This window comes from Girardinichthys multiradiatus, chromosome 9 (assembly GCF_021462225.1).
Source record: "Girardinichthys multiradiatus isolate DD_20200921_A chromosome 9, DD_fGirMul_XY1, whole genome shotgun sequence".
NCBI lineage: Eukaryota > Metazoa > Chordata > Actinopteri > Cyprinodontiformes > Goodeidae > Girardinichthys > Girardinichthys multiradiatus.
Window position 1 is genome coordinate 13,665,911 of NC_061802.1, and position 8,079 is coordinate 13,673,989.

The 8,079-nt window shown below is 38.3% G+C and overlaps 1 long non-coding RNA gene across 1 annotated transcript; it reads right to left on the minus strand.

The window, feature by feature from the left end:
* Window positions 1-4,311: 4,311 nt before the first annotated feature.
* LOC124873298 lies at window positions 4,312-7,667 on the minus strand. Its single transcript, XR_007039493.1, has 5 exons — window positions 7,558-7,667; window positions 6,296-6,359; window positions 5,662-5,803; window positions 4,616-4,692; window positions 4,312-4,502 (listed from the first exon to the last, which is right to left on the minus strand). It is a non-coding gene; the product is annotated as an uncharacterized LOC124873298 (long non-coding RNA).
* Window positions 7,668-8,079: the final 412 nt, after the last annotated feature.

An 8,079-nucleotide genomic window follows, 5' to 3' on the forward strand; every position in this document is an offset into this window, starting at 1 on the left:
GTAAAATTTCACACCATAAACTATACCACTTCCACCTTGCCTCCACAAAGCACCTCAGAAAGATTTTTATTACTCCTCTGAAGTAGAATTGAGGAAATTCTAGTTAAGGCATCTTATAGCTTACAAGCACTTTTGCAAAACTCAAAAAATCTCACAATAAAGCTCATAAACTCCAAGGATATCATAATTGTTCACTCTGTGTAACAGTGATGTCTGTCATTATAAGGCCTACCCAGGGACACCAATTATGTAAGGATTATGATTATTTCTTAATTAACATTTATCAAAATTAATAATTAATAATCAATAATTATAAATCATAATTCAGATAAATAATGTTCTCAACCAAAAATCATTACTTACGAATATAAATCAGATTTGCCCTCTGGTGTGGTGATTATGGGCTCAAAGCACTTAATAATTACAATTAGTTAATTATCATTAATCATTGATCATTATTAGCCAAAACCATGCTAAATGGTTAATCAACTGTTCCACAGATTGGCAGGGAACACTGACCTTATTTTGACAGAAAAATCACTCTTCCTCAAATTAAACACACGTTTCCACACAAATATTGGAGACTGAAAATAAAAAAGGCAATGAAAGAAGACTATATGTTGTTTTTGAGGAATATAATAGGCTTTGATTTTCAAAAATAGAAATAAAAATTCAAACATGGAGTACCTGCAGAACTCAAACAAAAAACATGAATTTCAAAGCCAATAGAAACTGACTAATGTATTCTCTTTGAAGGCTGGTAACATGGCCAATTTGTGCTGAGGTTGACTTTGATATTCAAGCTTGTATGAAAATGAAGCAACATCATACAGGCTGAAGGTATTTCTCAGCACATAGAGTAACAGGAACATTAAAGATGATCATATACCATACATGAGCTGAAACTATGATGTTCCCATTATATAACAAAGCATGTGATTAAATGGCATGCATAGACTTGGTGAAGTGTAAGGGTACAGCTGAGCTCCAAACTGTTATTCATACCGCTTTGAGATTTAGATTGTTTTAATTCAACCAATACGTTTGTTCGTTGTAGGAAATGAGAGAGACATTTCTATAATAAGATAATAATGCTACGTAAGAGGAGTATAAGTTCTGAAAACAATTTGCTTTTAATATTTTGTTTAAAAATATAACAAAAATTATTTATGTTGTACCCTCCTCAATAATCAAATCAAATGTTCTTTGGCAAACCATTCTAATGATTGCAGATCTAGCTTCTTGCATGTTTTCTCTGGTGTTTTGAGTATTCACCCTTACCATCAACCTAATCTTTAGCTCCTTTCATAGATTCTTTATCAGATTCAAATCAGCACTCCTGCTTGGCCCCTCCAAAGCTTTAATAATACTTTCAGTCAGAAGAAACATGGCAGTAAACTTATTTAAACCCATATCTGCCAACCGTCTCTAGTTCTGAGTGAAATGCTTAATATTTTTTAAATAACCGGCACAATCTGTGAGGCACCAACAACCATTTTATTTTCAATATTACAAAGATCCCTCTTTTTCTCCTTTCTGATGCTCACTTTGAACTTTAGCAAGTCATCTATAAAACACTGTCATGTGATTGGCAGAGTTGCTATTTGTAATGGAAGCCATTAACCAGATGTACCTAAGTTGAATGTAATTTCTTGATTCTATTAGTTTTCCAGATTATTTTTTAAACACTTTTTAAATCTGTATTATTGAGTGTGTGCATGGTTGTTTGTGTGTTGCCATGCAATGGACTAGCGACCTGTCCAGGGTGTACCCTGTCTCTCGCCCGTAGACTGCTGAAGATAGGCACCAGCTTCAATGCGACCCACTATGGAAGAAGCGGTATAGAAAATGACTGACTGACTGACATTGTATGTGTCATCAGCAGCCTCATGGACCAACGCTATCTGAGAAGTTCTGATTTTAATTTCTAGAATATTGCTGATGACAAAATCAGGCAACCTGTTTGCCTTAAAAAAAAAAAAACAGTTTTGGAAGGTCCTTAAGGGGGGTTATTAGTAGCAGAGTTACATATACAGTGAAGAACCTAGATTAAAAAAATAAAAAAAAAAGCTAACAAGCTACAGAAGATATTTGCACAAATAAGGTAGCGGTCACAACTATAGCAAAGATTAGTGAGGAGGCCAGGTCTGGCTGTTCATAATTAGCAGGTACTAGCACCCAGATGTGCATTCTTATGTCCTTTTCTGGTACAACTTTGTATGATTCCTTTTGTTTCTTGATATTTAGTCTCTGGTTTGAAGTAGTATGGCAGAATTATCCAAATAATAAAAACATTTATTTGCATACCATAGACAGATAAACAGCCAAAGTTACAGTCTCTCTCAATTGCCAAGACACATTTATCAAAAGCTGCTCTCCCTTTCTCTAAAGTGTGAACACAAAACCTCAAAAAAATCAAACTCTCACCTCAAAACAGTTCAATCTGTGCTAAAAACTAAACTTTGTTGTCAAATCGTGCCCTGAGTAAATCAAAATGAACCAATGCTCAGGACATGAAGCTGTAGAAATAAATGTTTATTGTTCACTGTAGGCTAAATGCATGTTGCGAAACCAAAAACCTGTGTTTTTAGCACAAAAAACAGAAATCCAATGCATTTAGCACGTGTATACAATAAGCCTAGGTAGAAATAAGGTACAAAAATATATAAATTGAAAAGTGCATTACTCAGTTGCGGCATTATTTCCCCATACTGGTTGGGACTATGAGACTAAATTCACATAACAGGCCCCATTTTGTATGGCCAGGCAACGGGGGAAAAAAGCCCTGGTATTCCGTATCCAGGCTTGGCATGCCGCCACACTTACATGTCCACAGAGGCTAATTCCATGGCTTGCAGGGGATTTATCCTGGTCTAAGGTTGGCGTTCATATACCTTCCACCGCCATGAGGAGAATAATTCTTCAGTGGGGTTCATGAAAGGAGAGTACAGTGGAAGGCAAAGATTGATAAAACATTGGTTTATAGGGGCTATGTGAGAGCTCCATGAAAACCCATGCTGTCCCAAACAACATAGATGGAAAGCAGGATGAACATCCCACTTTCCTAACACAGCATCTCACATGTGATTTAGGAAAATGAGGTTCTGGTGAGTATTGTAGGGCCCCAGGTTAGCATGATGGACAACCTCATGATTGCTGATGGCAGCACACAATGTGACATTGCCACCACGCTGCCCAGGGACACCAATAATGGCCCGTTGGCCAATCACGCTGTGGCCTCTCCTTCTCCTTTTGGTGAGAATACAGTTTTTCGTGAACATTTACACACATTTCTGGAAACATGTCTCATATTCTCAGAACTCTACACACAATCCAAAAAAAAAAAAAAAAAGACAATCTTCAAAACCCCTCAATTCCCTGCAAAATCAAACTTTACTTTCAAAATAGTATTAAATCCTTTCAGAATGCTATTTTGTTTGCAAATGACAAAGAGTAACCATTAAATGGATACACATTTATAAAAACCATTTAAATATTGATCAGCTGGAAACTTATGTTGATTTTGACAATGTACCTGAGCAGCACTGAGCCAGCGCTGTAGAAAGAGAGAGTTACGACACTCTTTGAACTCGCCGATAGGCGGTCACATGGTTCATGTAGCTCTCAATAGTTCCAAACATCTCAGCGGTATCAGTCAGGTTGAACGGCTTCAGGCGCGACATAACGCAAAAAGCGACTATTTTCACTCTTTCTTGTGACTTTTGGTAATTAAATAATAATGGACTGATTACTGGTTACTAAATCATAATTTGAAAAGCCTGACAGAAGTAACAATACCTATTATAAATGCTCTTTCTGATCTCCTCCGCATGCTAGCACATGCTAGCATGGAATCCTATAACTGTATTCTGTGCCAGCAGAGCTCTGATCAAACCTACCTTCAGATCTACATCCTATACTACGTGGAAAGATCTATTGCCTATGTATTTAAAAAAAATATATCCAAATATTACAAATGGAAAATGAGCAGAATTAAAATTTTATTTAAAAATTTAATAATTTTTAAATGAATGAGGAAAATATGTAACTGTATGAAAATATGACTGAAGACCTGGGATGAATTCTTAATTTTTGTGGAAGACATAATTATACTATTTTTTGCTGTCATGTGAACTGAGTACTTGTATCTATAACAGAGTTGATTGTGACTGTAGTCTGACAACTGTTGTAAAATTGTAATTCATTGACTAAAATGTTCATTTAATTGAAAATTTTGTTAAAATCATATTAGATGACAAAACAACTGAATTGTGCAAAAATAAATGACCAAACAATTTATTGTAAGATATGTAAAATGCAAAACTAGCTTTAATAAATAAGTACTTGCACTACCATTTATACAGTTTATTAATTACATCTGCACCAATAAACTGTATCTGATCAAATCTGGACAAGGTAGAAATGTGCCCAAGTCCGAATGAGGGTTCATCCTCCTTGGCATCATTGGCAGCAGCTCCTTTTGAAGTCAGTCACCACGTCTGCTGACCTCCCAGGAAACAATACAGAAACAGTTTAGAGGACTCAGAATCAATCAATATCATAGCTAGAAGGCAAAAAAAAGTAAATGTGTTCCTCTGTAGGTTCAGCAGGTTACCATGGTTGGGTGTGCTGCATTTGGATGCACCAATCGGTCAGAGAAAGGAATGTGTATGTATGGCTTCCCAAAAGATCCTGAAAGAAGGAAAAAATGGTTGGTTCAAGTCAGTAGAAGCAACCTTACCATCACCAGAGGTCACAACAACAGGAAACTATGTGCTGTAAGTTCAATCTGCACACTGCACTGGAAAATGCACAAGGGCCTAATGAAATGTGCAAGAAAATAAATAATAGAATCACTTTACAGGCACACTTTGAAAAAGGACAGTTTGTGAGGGCACAGTCAGGCCAAGTGAGACTGAGGGCTGATGCCGTTCCAACCCTTTTTCTTCATCGCCCAGAACCAAAGAGGAGGAAGGATCCTGCAATGAGAAGTCCAGCAGAACTTCCACTGCATTTTGATCCACTGACTAGTGATCACACATATAGTTCTAAAGTAAACTTTGGTACGAACCGTGTTAAATAATACGTCTCAAATTTTTTACCTAATCTTTATGCTAACAGTGCCATTATAATTTCAGAGATGATGGAAGGAAGAAACAGAAATGAGACAATTGAGATGAGGGAAAGTGAAGGGGAAAACGAAGATGAAATTGTAGCCTCACAGGACAGGGACATGCCAGGAACTGATGAGCCAGGGTCAACAGAGCAAGAAGTATGCATCAACAGGGAATACAATCAGGAAACCGAGGTGAAAAAGGTGAGGGAGGAATTAGAAAACCAAATAATTCACATAAGAACAATACAAGGAGAACTTCACAGACAGAAGAAAATTAATGCAGTCCTACGAAATAAAGATTTAACAATGGAAAATAAATTTGGCAGCATTTTCACAAAAGATCAAATGAAAGCTATTGGCATGAAGAGTAAGAGAGGCATTAGATGGAGCAAAAACACATTAAACCTCACCAACAGCAAAACATGTATTCTGTACCATCTTACAGGATACTATGTAAATAAATCCATGAAACATTCCAACATCTGTGATGGATGCTCAAGTTCAATTAAGCAAAATGATGACACTTTGGAAGGAGAGCACAGTACCCTATTGATACTGAAGGAATTCAAACCAGGGGTGCTGTGTCAGCCATCACATGAAGCCTTCAGTCTGGTCCAGAAAGTTGAAAAACCTTTCAGAACGAGGTCCAGTAAATCTGTCATGGAGCTCCCAAATGCCATGGATACTCTAGAGAGAGAAGCAAATCTATTAGAAAGCATGCTTCCTTCATGTCACGATGTGCAAAGAAAAATAACCACCAGATTCATCCGGCTGAGACTAAGAAGAGCAGCAAAACATTTATTTAATGAAAGAAAACCAATTATGGCCAATGCTGGACATCTTTGAAGTAAAAGCCAGGCGAAAAACACAAAGAAAAAACAATGTCAAATCTCATCTTGCACCCCAACAAACATCCCTCAGTAAACACCTTGACCTTTACCACGGGCCTTTGATTGTTTAAAAGTATTTTTTGTTACTGTTCTACTGTGTATTGATGCTGATGTGTTCCAATAATAATTCTTAATTTCTTTTTCTGTCTTGAGATAGATTCTAATATCTACTTCAACTTCATCCATGACTGTAAATACCAACTTTGTGAAGGTCTTAAAATCTTAAAATAATTTTGTTCAGACATCTTGATTAAGCTCTTATTATTTTTAAGGACAGAAATTTTGTTACCTTTGTGGTGCTTTGTATGCAACATGGTTCAGCAGTTCTTTTAAACCATTTTCGTGTGGTTTACCTGGAAAAGAATAATAAAAAATGACTCATCTTCACAATCACGTTTAATGGTATTGTCCCCATTTATGTGGCCGTCGTTGACAATCTATAACTTTAACTAAATTAACCATGCCAATATCAAAGTCATTTTCAAGATGTGCTAGTTCAGTAGCTGAAATTACAATAAAAATTAGAAAATTATCAACGCTAAGAATGTAAGCTGTAATTGACATTTTAAAATGCTGAATCAGACACAATGAGATAGACCCGTCTAAACCCGCCATGCTTGCAATGAGCTAGCTGGGAGCCAAACATCAGCTCCCTCATCAAGAAAGCCCAGCAGAGGATGTTCTTCCTGCGGCAGCTGAAGAAATTCAACCTGCCAAAGACTATGATGGTGCACTTCTACACAGCCATCATTGAGTCCATCCTCACCTCCTCCATCACCATCTGGTACGCCGCTGCTACAGCCAAGGATAAGGGCAGGCTGCAGCGTGTCATTCGGTCTGCTGAGAAGGTGATTGGCTGCAGTCTACTGTCGCTCCAGGAACTGTACACCTCCAGGACCCTGAAGCGGGCAGGGAAGATTCTGGCTGATCCCTCCCACCCCGGTCACAGACTCTTTGAGACTCTCCCCTCTGGCAGGAGGCTGCGGTCCATCCGGACCAAAACCTCACGCCACAAGAACAGTTTTTTCCCATCTGCCACCAGCCTAGTTAACAAGGCCCGGAAACCACACTGACACTCTCCCTTTCCCCCACACCCCCCCTTTTTTTGCTGACAGGACACCTGTAACCTGTAACTCTATGCGTTACATTAACGCTCAGCTTGGACTCCTGCTTACTTGCACTGCTTTACTTGCACAATGATCATCTGCACTGTTGTATTGCTCTTGCATCTTATACTGCTCTATATTTACTCTCACTCACTTAAAACTGTGCACTTATATTTATATTATATTGTAGATATGTTTGTACTGTTTAATTTGTACTGTATTGCACCGACTACGCCAAAACAAATTCCTTGTATGTCCAAAAACGTACTTGGCAATAAAGCTTTTCTGATTCTGATTCTGATTCTGTAGTTAAAATACAACAAGCGAGTTAACATGCTTAATTAACTAAACCTGCCGATATAAAATATTATTGCTAAACTGCGATACAGAACAGTCAACTAAAGCTTCACAATATCAAGATAATGTTGTATTTTCATCAACTTACCGTAAAAAATCCTTACGAAGCACCGAGAATGAACTACGTCCAATGCTGGAGCTGCTGGTGTTTGGAACTATTAGCAGCTCCATGAACCACGTGACGTCCGCATTCCATTCTTTCTATAGAAGTCAATGGGAGTGTCGTAACTCTCTCTTTCTATGGCGCTGCACTGAGCCATCTAGCTGATCTGGTGGAGTGAGTGTTATGTACCTCAAAACTGTGTTCCAGAGAAGTCCCCAGTAGAGACATTGTCTCTACGAAGCTGAGTGGAGCGGTTTTCCCATTCTGAGAGGAGGACAACAGGAGCCACATCACCGTGGCAACGTGCAGTTTGGTCGGCCTGACAGAGCGGCCGCCCAGTCACTGCTCTGGAGGTTAGCTGGAAGCTAACCCTATGTTCACAGAGCTTTCTTCAAACGTCGTCATCGCCCGGACAACTCCTCCTCAACACGTTTCAAACGAGGTTAGGGGTTTGGGCAGAGAGATTTAGGGTAAAATGATCTGAACGTTTGGTTTTGTTTGTGTGAA